This window comes from Rattus norvegicus, chromosome 2 (assembly GCF_021556685.1).
Source record: "Rattus norvegicus strain SHRSP/BbbUtx chromosome 2, alternate assembly SHRSP_T2T, whole genome shotgun sequence".
NCBI classification, from domain to species: domain Eukaryota; kingdom Metazoa; phylum Chordata; class Mammalia; order Rodentia; family Muridae; genus Rattus; species Rattus norvegicus.
In genome coordinates, this window is record NC_141535.1 from 47,991,516 (window position 1) to 48,007,516 (window position 16,001).

Consider the following 16,001-nt stretch of genomic DNA (forward strand, 5'->3'; position numbering starts at 1 on the left):
AAATGTCAAAAATGTATATAGGTTTTTTTTTTTTACTCTTCTTCATTTCATGTTGGGGAAGAAGCTACATCTCTTGTGGGAAGAAAGGAAGAAACAGCTACAAATTGGAAGTGTGTTATTGCAATGAAAGGGACTGCAACAGACTGTCATGTAGAGCAGGTCCTTGATGAGAAGGGAAGTGTGTTAATGTGCAAGTTAACCCAGAGGTTTTGAGCCAGAACTGATGTGGCAATGACGAACACAAATCAGTTCAAGACCAGGCCCCCGAGAGCTGATTCTGAGAAAGACATGTCCTCAGCAATGCCATTTGTCAAGAAGCAAAGGAAACAGAGCTGAGAATATGGGGAGACAAGAGGCAGTAGGGTGACAGCAAAGGCCCCAGCTAATCTGATCAGAGGTTGATGATGGGAAGAATCTTGCGACCTTATTTTCAGCAAGCATTGGATGCAGAATGCCTGCAGACAAAGTTTCTCCTTGGATAAGGGTGATTCTCACAGAGAAGCACCGTTCTGAGGCAGGGACAAATCAGGGCTAATATGTCCTCTAGCTAAAAACGAAGAGCAAGCTGATCTTGGGAAGATCTGCATGGTTCATGGCAGCAGCCATTATTCACCCTAACTGTCTTTGCCCCCTGTAGTCAGAGTGACTCAAGTCAAGGGCTCACGGCATTCAGCAAAAGTCTACCTAAAGTTATGCAAATAGTCGTGCAACTGGTGCTTTAAAATGGTAATATTTTTTGTGTGTCTGTTCCTGAGAACTTGATCAGTCTGTTAGCAATTGGTATCTCCTATTTTAGAATGAGATTCTGTTCAAATGGCAGTACTCAAATCACCTATTTATCCCTTAGTGAATATTCAACCGAAGAGAAAAACAGGGATAATTTGATGATACCAGAACTACATCAAATGTTTTTTCTCCCCATGTAGCTCTTATCAAGAGGCATGTCCATTGATGCGAGTTACAGAGACAGGAGATATTCAATATGCCTTACCTATAATTAGGGGAAGGTCATCACGACCTTTTGATGGAAGCCACTCCTTTTGAAAGTAAGTGTCTGTAGATGCTCTCCAGCCACATTTGCAAGGTGCCCCAAATTTGATATGCATTGTCTTAACAGGGTATTTTCCCAAAGTTTCCCTGTCCCTATCTTGGCAGCAATCAATAAATGAAGTACACAGCACAGTTGGTCTAGCAGGGTGTTAAGAGTAATTGTGTTTTGGGAACCAAGAAAAAACATTATGTGCGTGGTACATGGATATTACGTTAACTGTTTCTAGCTCTATCAGATTGATAGAGTGACAGACACCCTAATTTAACACACGGTGATGCTGAAAGTAGGTATGAGATGCTTCGTTCAAGCACAAGCAGCCAGTAGGTGGCTGAGCTGTAGTTCAAAGGCTGGTGGTTCTTTTCAAAGCCTGAGAAGTTCCCCTAGACATCCTTACCTCTGCCCTGTAGTCTTAGTCCTCACCTGCAGTATGCTACAAAGGAATGAGCAAATGCTTTGAGAAGTCAGAAAATAGAACGTTCTTAAATTTAAATAAATAAGAAAACGAAACCTTTCTTCCCAGCAAAGCATGGAGAATTTGTCTTTAAAGCCCTTTTACACCTCACCTGCTTTTCCTTTCAAGTCTAGTTTGTTATCCGGGTGACTCTCGGTGCAGACCCTCTCCATCTGAGGGGGCTCTGAGTCCTACTCACTAGAACCTTTAAGCAGAGAAGTTAAAACATTCCAACAGACCCCAGAGCCAGGAGAGTTCACAGTTCAACATTAACGCGTTAGGAAAAGATCACATTGCAGCAGCTGCTTATGCGGATTACCCAGTCTAGCCTTTCTGCTCAGGCTTAAAAAAAAAAACCCGTCTGAGTTGTGGAAAGGAAAAAAGAAAACAAGTTTTGGAAATATCAAGTTGGTGCTTGTTGATGGAGCTATGATTTCCCATTTGTTGCTCCAGAGGACTCAGGTGGATCTGAAGCAATGTCAAGATGTTTCCCAGACTCCGGGCAGTGCAAGAGTCACACTGCCCTGTGTTTTCTTCTCCCAGGGCCCCATGCTGTCTCCAGAACTATAGCTTCCTTTGATTCTTTCCCTCCCTCCCTCCCTCCCTCCCTCCCTCCCTCCCTCCCTCCCTCCCTCCCTCCCTCCCTCCCTCCCTCCCTCTTTCCCTTCCTTCCTTCCTTCCTTCCTTCCTTCCTTCCTTCCTTCCTTCCTTCCTTCCTTCCTTCCTTCCCTTTCTACTTTCTTAATTCCTAGAATGTTATACATCTCATCCAAACCACACTCGGAAATCTCAGTCTCTTCTACACAACTTCTTCAATTTTAATACTCTGTGTGGGGGGGATTAAATATACTCATATATACTACCTTCAACTACGTTTATAAGAATATCAGTGCTACTTTGTGTGTGCGCATGTGTGTGTATGTTTGTCTGTGACCTTTTAGGATTTAAGGCACACTCTATAGCATTAATTAAAATTTTAATCTTCAAAATATTACTACTGAACTTAGTTTTACCCAGTGGTGGGGATGGAGCCCAGAGCTTCAAGCATTCTGGGCAAATATTCTACAAGTGCTCAGCCCCTCCACTGTGATTATTGTAGGATTGGATTCTTCCCTTTTCTCATTTTGTGCTTATTGTTGGGATTGACAGGAGTAAGGGAAACCGAAGAAAGTGGATCCTCAGAAGACTGTTTCTTTGTACAGATGATGTTAAAGACCCATCTCTGTTGCCATGGATGCAGTTCCAATCTACTTACCTAGATTCAGGGCTGGGACTGATACGTTGCCCTGGTTCAGAAAGCGTTGGAGAGTAAGCGTTCTGTCTTAGGTTAGAGTGTTTTGCCACAAGAAGCAAAACTGTCAACATAGTTTGGGGACGCTTTGAGAGACTATGGATAACTTGTCAAGGATTCATGAACTCAAAGCAGGACGCGTGTCTCTCTCATCGTCTTGCTTACAATGTCAGTACTTCAGGCCGCTGTGGTGAGCTGTTTTCTCAACTGGAAATCCTGGGTTCCTCATGCATGGAGAGAAGTGGCGTGAAAGCACACACAGCTGATGCCACCTTCACAAAGGCCAACAAGTTCATGGTGCTGCTCTTGGTGGATAAACAAACGAGAAGGAATCCCTCTGTCAGAGCCTTTGCTTTATAGTTTGCATAGTCTGTTGGCAAACGCTTTGCCTTGCTCCTGTAGCCTACACCTGGACTATAGTGGATAAACAAACTAGGGGAGAGTCTTCAAGCTACACAGGAAACACAGAGAATCTAAGGACACTTTCCAAGGATGTCCTCAAAGATCGACAGTTCTCCCCCTTTCTTGGCCTGTCATATTAAAATATGGCTTTTGTTCTCACTGCCTTAAGCTCGGTGTTAGGCATCAAATCCAGACTTCAGGGCAAGGACAAAATGTGACAAGGAACACATTTTTAACCTATATTTTCCCACTTGTAAGCAGCAGTATTTACAAATATCCTTTCGAGAATCCCACAAAATAGAATTTCTTCTATATATCATTGACATGGTTCTATTTTGGTGTGAGCGAGTTTGAGGAGATGTTTGAAAAGCCGCCTTGATATTTTGTATGCGTAAGGGAAGAATAGATGGTAATATTGGATGGAAAGCCAAAACTTAGAAGGATCATTAATGCCAGTGGCTAAGAAAGAATACACCCTTTATTTCTTCTTTTTATTTAATGTTTTAAAGATTTATTTATTTTATGTGTACTAGTGTTGTGTCTGTCTGTATGTATGTATGATTGTGCACCACAGTGAATGCCTGATGTCTGTGGAGGTCAGAAGAGGGCACTGGAACTTCAGGAACTGGAGTTAGGGATGGTCGTGTCAGCTTGGGTGCTAAGAATGAAACCAGGGTCCTTTGTAAGTGCAAATGCTTTTAATGTCTGAGCTGTCTCTCTAGCTCCCTTTTTCTTTCTTTAAAAACATTATTTGTGGTATATTTCGTGAGTTCAAATGTGCCATCTTCTGTGATGTTTCTATCCCTCTTGTTGTGTATCTTTGTGCACATTGTCAGTCTTCTTACCATGCTCTTCTTAGTGGTTTCTCTTTTCCATGCCTGTGTTTCCCTCTTAGACAAGATCGCTTTCATAATCTTATATCTGACAAACAGGGAAAAGTCAATTGGTTCTTTGAAAGAAATATAAGGCCAGTGTAAATTGTAGTGGGTCATCATGTCTACGAAATGGGCTGAGATCCTGACATCAATCGACCGGCCCCTCACATAGATTTTCTTGCATCTGGCTTTCTATTCTTTCTCCTAAGTCTTTCATGTTTCAGAACCCCCTTCTGTCATCTCCACCAGCACCCTGAAGGCTGCCTTATCCCTTACGTTTTTATCTATATAAAAAGCAGATAGTTACTCATCAATGACTGACATTCTGCCCTTTGGGGAGATTACCCCTCACCTGAGTAGGGTTATAGAGCAGCAGGGACTGTACCCATCCCATTACTGAGTCAGTTCATCTGTAAATACATTTCATTATCCCCACCCCTTCAGAGACGTGGCCCACAGAGATCCCTACCTACCTGGTGGAGAAGTCCAAAGGTGTGAGTCAAAGGTATGCCTTACTTGGGGGTCAAAGTGTAAGCTGACGCAGAGGTACATTCCAACTGTTGTAGATGACACAGGTTACTGTTATCACTGTGTCTGGCTTACTTATAGTTTCCAACCCTGCTCATGCCTAATTTTCCCAGGTTCCATTTCTGTCTCGTGATGTTTGTTTGATTTTTTTTCCCCTGTAAAAGTCTGTTCTGCAGGCCAAATTTGGTCTGCTATTGTAACACAGCCAAGCCCATCCAGTTAACCTTGACGCTTGCTTTCTCACTCCCATGGCAGAGTTTATCAGTTATGATAGTTGCCTCCCTGGACCACAACATTTGTTAGCCTTTTATGAGGTCAGTTGTCCTATGCAGGGAAATCTGTAATTTCAAGTTTTGTTTTTTTAAAATAACTTTTGTTTTCTGGGTTTTGCTCTCTCCTACGCATGACTGTAACCAGGCACACTTCTGAGACTCAGGATTCAGCCATGTGCTGTAGGTTCAGTAGGCCAATATTTCATCCTTATCCCTTCCCTGGCCTTTGCCTGCAGAGAACATGGGAGTCTTAAATACCAAGAAATCTTTTATTTACAGTTCACTTATATTGGCCTTTGATCACTAAACATTCAGCTCCATTGTCTTACTCCAATATACCACAGCCCTAGAGGCATAGTGCATATAATTATTGCTTTTCACAAATTTCAAAAGTCCAAGTTATTTTTATCTACCATTGCTTTTCAATGCCCCATTGTCCCAACCTTCTTTACAACCCAAGGCTGGTTTCCAGGGGTTTTAACAAGCAGAGTCGCACAGGGCCTTGTCTTTCAGGGATCCCATGCTTGGGTTAGTATTATACTGTTATAGTTTTGAAATTCTTGGCACTTTTTACTTTGGATATGTGAAGTTCAGTGAGGCGGTAGAGAGATACATTCATTCAGATCAGAGCCCAATCAATGACTTGGGAGTAAATTAAATAATATTATTTTGGCACAGGTAAACATAAGCTCTAAGACTTGCGCTAATAATTAAAGGTCTTTATTGATAATAGCAAAGGGAAGTAAAAACTTCCTGAGAGAAGGGACTGACTGGAAAAGTGTTCTAATTTAGAGACTTTGGCAGAACATTTTTGTTGTTATCTGCTTTTTTCTTTTTCTTCCTTCCTTCCTTCCTTCCTTCCTTCCTTCCTTTCTTTCTTTCTTGCTTTCTTTCTTCCCTTCTTCCTTTCTTTCTTTTTACCTCCCTTAAACAAAAGCTCTCACATTTTAATTTGGGGCTTTTGAAAACTCTGTGCTTGGTCCTTCAACTTTTTGCCATCATATATGTATCATATGGTGAGGTCCCTCAGTGAACAATCTACCTCTGCTGTTTGTCACTGGTGGGTTGGTGAGACCTGCTTCACAATCTCATTAATGTAGATGGGCTCCCAGAGGAAAGTCTAAGAATAGAGTTGTTTGTTCGTTTGTTTGTTTTAAAGGTCTACCTGGGCCTGATTGCTGGATTGTCTATGAGGGAGGCCATAGGAAGTGAGAAATAACACCACAGTGTGATTGTGACAAGACCTCAGAATGATCTAACAGGGAGCTAATATGGCCCTTCAGAGTCCCAGCTAAGGCATGGTACCAGGGCTTTCCCCCTCCTAACTAACAGTCTTGGGCAGGCTGTACTCAGGGAGGAGACTACCACTGCTGGTCAGGTGTTCTCTCTCAACTGAGGGCAACTCTAGGATAAGGATTGACTTGTGAAACTTGATAGATGCTGGATACTTGAAGCAGCTGAGAATGCTCTGCCTCTGTCCAAAATGGGATCTGGATGGTCTGTCCTCCACTGATGAAAGTCCAGGCTGGAGCCTGTACCCGGAAGGAAGGAATAGATTGCAAAAGAAGATAAAGGTTTCCTCACACACAATTTTCCAGATTATGAGCATTTAGATAATGCAGGCTGCTACCTGATAGACCATGTAATTTCTTCAGCGGTTCAACTATAACTGTTGGAATATTGAAATACCAGTAGGCTAGACTGATTTTAGTACCAGAGAGCCAGTATGTTTTTTATTTTTTGAATAATTAATTTACTCCCCCTTTTTTGGTTCCAGATATTCAGTCTCAAAAGTTATTTAGCTCAACATCTTCTTCCCTAGAGAAAGGGGGAAGCTAGGATGCTCTGCTTCAGACAGGGTCATCTTGAGGCTTTATACAGCAGGGAAGGTCTTAGCTGCATGATAGTAAAGTTAGGGACAGTCAGCCGAGAGTTACAAAGTAGCTGACTGTGCAGAAAGTGGTTTTAGAATAAAGAGTTCAACCTTCTTTTATGATTGATGAGATTATATATGGGAGAGGCAGAGATGGTGTGTTAGTGTGTTTGAATGTGGGTATGCTGGTTGGTGGTAGAGTGCGGTGGTGGGGGAAGGGGACACATGACAAGTTTGAACTGAGCAAGCCCAAAGGAATCATGTTTGGCCTAGGTCCCATAGTACAAGTTTGTACTGGGCTGTGAAAGATGATGCTTGGTTCTGTGTGTGACACCTGGTATAAGCTGAAAGGAAGGCACGCCTTGTCAAGGCTTTTACCAGATGCTTTCTGGATTTCTCCATCATTGTCAGCAGCTCTCTTCAGACAAACAAAGTATGTGAACCATGCATTGCCAAGACACCATTCTGGGAGCAGCCTGCTAGTTATTCATTCTTGTTGGAATAATTTGGGGTGGAGGGGTAGGTCAGCAATAAATAGGTTCCTTACCCTATCTAATCAAGTCTGTATTTACTGGTTTAAAAGAATCCCATCAGTTAGGCACTGGATGGAGTATCTGAGGCAATGGCCAAGCTCTATCTTTCCCTTTTCAGTCTAGGATAGGAGGGTCATAAGTAGAGATCAAACAGCCTTGTGTAGAGAAGTTCAAAGCTCCAGCCTCCAAAACCAGAGAGATGCTGACGTGAAGACCTTTTCTTAATTGCAATTTAGAAAGGTGTGTGTGTGTGTGTGTGTGTGTGTGTGTGTGTGTGTGTGTGTGTTTGGTTTCTATTGATATGACAAAATCCTATGACTGAAAGCGAGTCAGGGAGGAACGGGTTGTTTAAGCTCACAACTCTCCGGTCCCATTCCATCACTGAGGGAAGTCAGGGCAGGAGCTCAAAGCAGGTATCTGGAAGAAGGAGCTGAAGGACAGACAGTGGAGGAGAGATGCTTACTGGCTTGATTCTCATGGGTTACTTGGTCTGCTTTCTAAGAGTAGCACATCACCAGCCCAGGGTTGGTACCACCCAGATGAGTTGGGCTCTTTTGTATCAACCATCAATCAAGAAAATGCACCATAGGTTTCCTCACAGGCCAGTCTGTTGGGAATTTTCCCAATAGGGGTTTACTCTTCCAAAATAACTCTAGTAGTGTCAAGTAGACCAAAACTAGCCAGCACAATGGACTCCATGTCAACTAGCACACAAATGCATCCCTTAGAACCATAACATTTCTTTTCTCGTTTATCCCCAAGACTTCATATTAATACAACTATCACAATATAAAACATTTAAACTTTCAAAAGTTTAACAGTCTTTAAAACTTCAAACACTTTGAAAGCCCAGTTTTAAAAAATTCATCTAGTATCTCTTTCAAAGTTCCAAATTTCCTTAAAATATCCAAAGCCTCTCAAAAATTCCAAAATTTCTATAAAATTCCAAAGTCTGTGGCTATGTAAAATCAAGAATAAGTAAAACAGTTTCCTACTCCAGGAAATAAGAACCAGAGTGCAGTTATAACAAAATCAAAATAAAACCAAAGACCAAAGTTCAGCAGAATCTCTCTCTCTCTCTCTCTCTCTCTCTCTCTCTCTCTCTCTCTGTTTTCCTCTCTCTGTTTCTCTCTCTGTTTCTCTCTCTGTTTCTCTCTCTCTCTCTCTCTCTCTCTCTCTCTCTCTCTCTCTCTCTCTCTCTGTAACAAGTATAATAAAAAAGAGGTTATCAAATTTGAGACAGGGAGCATGGGAGATGTGGGATAGAGGAAAGGGAGGGAGAAAAGGATGTAATTCTATTTCAATTAAAAACATTAAAAAAGATTTAGTACTTGATGTGTGAGGCTCACTCATGATCCTCTGGGCTCTAAAGTACTTCAATTCTCACCTCTGCCATTTGCAGCCCAGACAAATCGTTTCCTAGGCTCAGGCTAGCTCCACTCTATGGCAACTGCTACCCTTGGTGCTTTTCCTGATTCTGGCATTTCCAAGTTAGGGTCTCCATTGCATTGGTATCTACTTTCACCAACAGCCTCTCTCGGGCTTTCTTTAGGGACTCTGACCTGTCAATATGGTGCCAAACCTCAGCCTCTCTCCATGACTCCTTCAATCCTGAGGTTTTTACTATTAATAGAGACTTCACTTTCACCATGGCCTTTCCTGGCCTTTAAGTGACAAACCTTAGCTTGTCTTCACGACTCTTTCACACCTTCAAAATCAGAAACAGCTGGGAAATTCTTACATATTACCAAATTTGGCTGCTAGCACAAAACAGAACCCTGCCCCAACTAGAACACAACTTCTGTATACTGACCCTTGGAAAATACTTCTCAGATGAATTTCCTCAATAATGCTGGCATCTTCTAATCAAAGATGATTCTTCAGATCCTACTGATTAGTATTGATTGTCCCAGCAAAGCAATGGTTTCATCTTTGTCCTTCTTAATTCAAAATATTTAATGCCCACCGTAGCCTTTAAGGTACTCTCAGAGCTTCTCTCTGAAACTTCACAAGCCAGGCCTCGATTGTGTGCGCTGCTCAAAGCCTCATAGTCCAAGTTTCCACAATAGATTACTAAACTCTGAACACACAATAGGTTTTCTAGCCCAAAGTTCAAGTGTCAACACAATCTTCCCCCAAACACATGGTCAAGCCTGTCATAGCAAAACTCTACTTCTGTTACCAATTTCTATCTTAGTTAGGGTTTCAATTGCTATGCTAAATTACAATATTTGGAGGAAAGGGTTTATTTCAGTTTACAACTTTCAGGCCACACCACACCACTTAATGGAAGTCAGGGCAGGAATTCAAGTCACGAACCTGGAGGAAGGAGCTGAAGCACAGACCATGGCACAATGTTGTTTGCTGATGTGCTTTTAAATATGCTGCATGCTTTCTCATAGCCTTATAGGCCTATAAGCTCAGGGGTATCACTGCCCACGTGAGTATCCGTATCAGTTATCCCTCAAGAAAATGCACCACAGGCTTGTCCACAGGCCAGGAAGGTGGAGACACTTTCTCAATTGAAGTTCTCTCTTTGAAAATGACTCTAGCTTATGTAAAGTTGACACAAGGCTGTCCATCAGGTCCCGACCTGGACCAGAGGCTAGAGAGATCAGGTTCATCTGGAATACTCAGCATGTCCCCAGGGACTGAACTGGTCCTCTGCAAGAGCATGCTCTGAACCCTAGAACCATTCCTCCGGTCTTCAAGACTTTAAAAACAAACAAACAGACAAACTTCTGCATGGTTCCGTCTTTGGCACAGGTGTAGAGGTTGGAAGTTCTGGAGAACAGTATTCTACAAACTAGTTACTTAAAAATTAAAATTTTTTTCTCACAAATCTTTTTTTTCCTGGTCTTTTAGAGCAACCAGTAGTCCTTACCAAATATAATTTTTAAACATTTTATTTTCAATTTAGCCTTCGAGAACTTCATACACACATTAAACACACACACACACACACACACACACACACACACACACACACACACACACACACACACTAAAACATGGTCATATCACTCTTGATTTTCTCCTTCCAATAACATCTCCTAAAATAGATCTTGACAAGCCCCCTCTAAACTCCACCCCTCCTCTTCCTTTTCCTTTTCTTCTTCCTCGTCTTCTTCCCCATTCATTAGTCCATTAGTTCTGCTCATATGTGGTGGGATGTAGGTTCATCCACTAGAATCTGGGAAGCTTACCAGAGGCCATACCCTTAAAGAAGAATGAGTCTCCCTCTGTAGTTAGGTACAGTCTTAAGGAAAGAGCAGTAGGTCACCCATCACTTGGAGACTTCGTTTGACTATGAAGTTGGTTGGTCCCACCTAGTTCATCAGTAGAGCATGAACTGGCACTGAGTGAGCACAAAATAGAGGAAGCATACTTTCTGAGGTAGGAAGAAATGTTTGCATGTTATTACTATAATGTAATAAAACAAACTTGGGCATAATTCTCTTCTTTGTAAACCAACAGCTTGTCCACTTGTCCAGGAAGACTGCATCCCAGACATCTACCTTTGCCTGACTTCTCACTGCCTACCCTGTCACAAAGCAGAAAGCCAGACTCAACAGATTAAGCATTTGTGTAAATCCTTTATCCAGAAGGCATTTGACTGCTGTACTTTTCCTCCATTACCCGCCCTCCCCTGCCACTTTCCAGTTTTTTCAACACCTAGAAAACAGAAAAATGTCACAGCATTCAAGAAACTTTTTCTTCTCATAAAACAATAATCACATTGTAAACCCCAGGAGTTCTGCAATGGGTGTCTTTCTGGTCCTTTATTAATGCCGCTGGTATTTGTTGAGCCTTAAAAAAGTTTTGGCTCTATATCCCACTCATATTTTGGGGCTATAGCTTGCTAGAATTGTTGGGACAAGTAAAACATTTCTCTTTCAGCGTTCATTATGACAAGGGGGAAAGAACCCTATTGTATGTCTTTTTAAAGTGACTTGTGACTCATCTCCTTTTTTGGGATGGATATAGCTTGAGATTTGGCTTGTGGTATGCTTTTCAGTTGAATACAAGTACCGAGAGGATGAGAGGTGCTGAATGGGAGGTGTTTTATTCCAAACCTGCCACCAGTTCAGGGTTCTGGTGACATGGGTCATAAGCACTTTAATGACTAAATGTTATGGCACCTTACCAGACTGTCCGTGTTTAAGGTCAACAGCCAATTCTAGGTAAAATGAACGCAGAGAGAAGCAGTGGTGCCATCTGCACAGGATTTCTTTTAACCAACTTTTATATTTTTGATATTTGAAAAAATGAAAATATAAGTAAATGCTTATATTTTAAAGTTTTGAAATCATTACATTCATAAGTAAGAATAACACATGGTTCTTCGCAATGTCATAAATCTTTCAGACAAGACAGTGACAGCTAAGGAATAAACCAGATTATTTGGGGTGAATATTATCACCTATCAAGAATTCATGTTGAGTAGTTTGTATTTTGACTATTTTTCTATGTGTGTATATACATGGCTTTATTTATTTTGTCAACACAGGGTTTTGCCATAATTTTAGCTTATGATTTTTCTTTTATTCATTAAAATATTATTTCTACATTCCTTATCTTAAACATTTTAGAATTATATTTGTGTATATGCATACACATGTTGTGTGTATCTGTACCTGTGTGTGAGTGAATGAGTGAGCACATGTTTGTGCTTATATGCGTGTGTGCTTTCCCGTGCCTCTAAGTTTGAGTAGAAGGCAATCATGGGAGTTAATTCTTTCTATTGCATGGGTCACAATGAGGATTGGAGGCAAGCATCTTTACCCGCTGAGCCATCCTGCTGGACCTCCTTTCCTTAGTGGAAAATACTTTATGGAAACATTTTATAGCAAATAACAGATACATCATTTTGTCAGCAACTTGATGGAATAAATAAGAAGGAACAACTTAAGTATTTTGTTGTAAGCTTCTTGCTCAATTATAATAAAGGAAAGTGTCTGGGGACAAAGGATTAGAGAACCAAATTACTGAAAGTTACCACAAGCCTTCCTTGGACCTTAGACATGGGCTGCCTGAGGACCTGCTCAGTGTTCTCAGGAAGTCAAGGTCTGAGGCCCTGACAAGTATCATCCTGGGACTCTGGCCAGAAGACTGTACGAAATGCTGGTGAAGAGTTTGTTTGCTTGTGTTTGAGTCAGGGTCTTACTCTGTAACCCTGGGGGGCCTGGATCATGCTATGTGGACCAGGCTGGCCCTGCTCACAGCATCCAGAATAGCAGGATTAAAGGAGTTTACCATAACACCTGGCACCAGAGATAATTTTAATTAATTAATCAATTAATTAACCAGTCAACTTTTTCAATGCTGAGAAGTGAACTTAGGACCTTACCCATTCTAGGCAAGATCTCTACCAGTAAGTTATAGTCCCAGATAAAGGTAAGAGAAAACAAAACAAAACAAATTTTTTTTCTTAATCACCAATAGTGTAACTACAACTCCAAAGTATTATTTCTTTTCAGATTATTTTCACTTCCGTTTTTCTTTCTAATTTCGTACAGAACCCCAAATGAATTCAGGTCAAGAATGAGTGTGTGGAGTTTATAGGTAGGTATGCTATATTTTAAATGGCTTAGTTTAGCGAAATGAAGGTTTTTTTTTTAAACTTTTTAAGTCAAATATAAACTTGCTTTTTTCAAATGTTTTTATTGAGTCACACTTTTTTTTTTTGAGCAAATAAATGGAAGTTACCTGATGCTATTGGAATGCCGTAGAAATTTTCCTTTTGAGGTTGTGTGAAAGAACTCGGAAGTCACCTGAAGTACACTAAATCTTTAAGTGCTGCTAAGGGTACGGAATCTTAACTGGTTGAAATGTGAATCTTTCTGGATCCTGACCTTTTCTTGACTACTTAGCTGGAGTTATAGCACAAGCGCGAGACGGAGCTACCCCACGTGACTTCGGCCTCTCCATTGCTCATGCCCCTGTGGCTTTCCTAGTCCAGCTAAGACGGGGTTCTCGTCTTTAAAATCATCGTGCTTTGTGTGTTTCTGAAATAAAGCTTACAATGCAGAGATGGGGAAGCTCCTGGAAAGATAGTCTAAAAGCTTTGAAATCACAGTTGTCTTGGCTTCAGCAACATGAATCATATGATTCTGAAAGCCGGTGACTGAGTCCTGGGGCTAGAAACAACAGAATTTTCCTGCTGTTCACTGAGTTGGTTAAAGCATGAGCAAAAGTGTACCCCTGCTCGTCTTTCTTCTGGTTAAAATTCTGTATGTTTAAACCAAAAAACATTTAATTTTTCCAGTCATTATTAGGTTTATTTTTGATTAGTCACAGTAGCCGTGGCACAACTCAAAAACTGAACACCGAGTGATAAAGTTTCCCATACAGTTAATGCATAACACTGAAAAGATTGAATAGTTAAACTTCCCTAACGGTATAACAAGTTCACGTCCACACTTGTCTTGGTTATAGCAACAATAGCAGATGCACTTTTCAAAATTAGTTTCCTTACACTTAAGCTGAGGTTGTTGCTCTTAGAAAATATGTCTAAAAATCTCTTGGAAAATGTATATGAAATTTTGTCCTATATTCAACAGTGAAATATTTAACCTTCTACATTTTTTACTCACTCACAAAAACAACACTAGAGGAAGTAACACAATTCATATATGTATTGAGGCTTTCCTAAGTTGAATTCATCCTGTTTAAAAAAAAGGTTATATTTTTCTTTTGTTTCTGTCTCCACTTTTTTTGATCGTTTGAAATGAATTTAGACCAACCTAAAGTCATGTGCAGACACTATTCATAAGATTATAATTATGTCTGTCAGTTATGACATAGACACGTAAGGAGCCAAGTAGAGAGTTAGAGGTTTAGTCTGTCGCAGATAGGGCATAGTTAATTACTGGATAGGATAAAGACAATGACTTGAAGCCCAGGTTACAGAACATCAATCCAAGCGTCTCTGTTATATGAGAGTCAGAATAGGGAAACATCATGGCTGGTCTCAGGATATGGTTGACTGCTATGTGCTCATTCACTCTCAGTGTGATTTGGCGTGACTGAATTCATGGAAGTTGTGCATCTTAGTTCTGAAGAGAAATGGATCAAGAAAAAGGATTTCTCCAACAGTTTCTTCATTAAGTCTCTATGGGGGAGAGAGACATGGTGATGATGTTAACAGTGAAGAGTTCACCCTGATGCTGTGTATCTCCCTGTGGTTAACCATGACTCCTGTAGCCCATAGAAACAGTAAGCATGGCTTCCCCACTGTTTCCATGGTAGCTGTTCTCTTCTTTATGCCCCGCCCTTTTTTGATCAGTTTCATGACTTCCTGCTTGCTCTGACCTTTTTATTTATTTTTATTTTTTACAATATTTGTGAATAAGTTCCTAAATTGAAGTTGATGGCGGCTTCAGCTTTCTGAGATTTAACCCTCGGCAGCCTTAAGTTCTTGGGCCTTTTGTGGTTGTGAACATTCTTTGTTGCTGTCTAGTCTCACCTGGTCTCAGCTTCAGTGAAGCTATAATTTGATTTTTCCTAAAGGGTGAACTACCATCCCATAAGTAAAATAGCATTTCAAACCTATTTGATGGTGTGCATAGAGGTATAAAACCATGAAAAGGTTTCATATCCACTATTTTGTGATATGATTCAGATATCAAGTAATTTTCAGAGGGGGTATGTGGCTCTATGTGCAATTCTCTGAATTGGGATTTTGGTATAATCCTCGGAGAGAGCTGTGGCTGAGGTAATACTGAGCATTGTTGTCTGCCTGTAGAAATACTGCTTTAGCACCATGAGTCGATCTTCATCATCACTGGCATACAGAATACAATTTTCCTCCTCAAGTTCGTCAAAAAGAAAAGAGAATGTCAAGGTCACTTATACTGATTCATCTCTGTCCCTTAAGCTAACTAGCATCCTGAGGGCCAAGAGAAAACTTCTTGAGTCCCAAGACCACTAAAATAGAATTTGGAAGGTATTCTTGTAGAGGAAAGTATCTTCCAGTGTCTGAGGCCTTCTGAGAAACCCATTTGCCTATGTAGCTTCATAGCAAGATTGTGGAGATTTAACCCATACCTGGTGTTTAGAAAATGCTATTTCTTGAAGTAGTTATGCACTCCATTCCAACTGTTGTGACTAGTTGTGGAGTGAGCCTCAAATATCAAATACTATTTAGTGGAACTTCAACATAACTTTCAATCCACTTACCTCAACACAAGATGAGGGCCACAGTCAGACTTCAAACATACCAAGGAGGAGAAACTTAAAATTTCAGAGCAAAATGTGATTGAGAGCATTGTGACTTATAAGACTGAAGGAAAGAAACAAAGGACGGGCGTGGCTGAATCTCCAAGTATTGGAGAGCTGAAGAACCCCTGAACTCTCAATGGTAAGAATTAAAACCAGCACATCCCAGTTCAGCATGAGTAAGCTGTCACTCTAACCATGGTGAAGGTAAGTGGCAGCCATGAAGCTGATGGTATTTGCTGGCAGAGTGTGAGATGTTGGGAATATAAAATGCATAAGTCATAGTTTCTGCCTTCCAGTAACTTTCAGTCTAGTGAGGGAAAGGCATAAAGGTTGAGACAGCCACACATAGAAGAAAGCAGCATGTGTAATGGCAGCATGTGTCATCTGGCTTGCCCTCTGGGATCTAAGCTTCCTAGGGACAAATCTATTTGAATCTCTGGTACCGCATCTGCTTTTGGTGTGCAGAAAAGATTCCATATATTCATTGGTGGATACATGTTGA

General features: G+C 40.9%; 1 long non-coding RNA gene across 3 annotated transcripts in view; it reads left to right on the top strand.

The window, feature by feature from the left end:
* Window positions 1-16,001, top strand: part of LOC103691459 (uncharacterized) — a 42,962-nt gene that overhangs the window by 16,262 nt on the left and 10,699 nt on the right. The window contains exons 2-3 of one of the 3 annotated variants that reach the window (XR_015674010.1): window positions 2,652-4,575; window positions 10,754-12,186. The exons of the other annotated variants lie outside the window; for them this stretch is intronic. This is a non-coding gene — a long non-coding RNA (uncharacterized LOC103691459). Of the gene's footprint in view, window positions 1-2,651; window positions 4,576-10,753; window positions 12,187-16,001 lie in introns of those variants that run through there. 3 annotated transcript variants of the gene reach the window in all.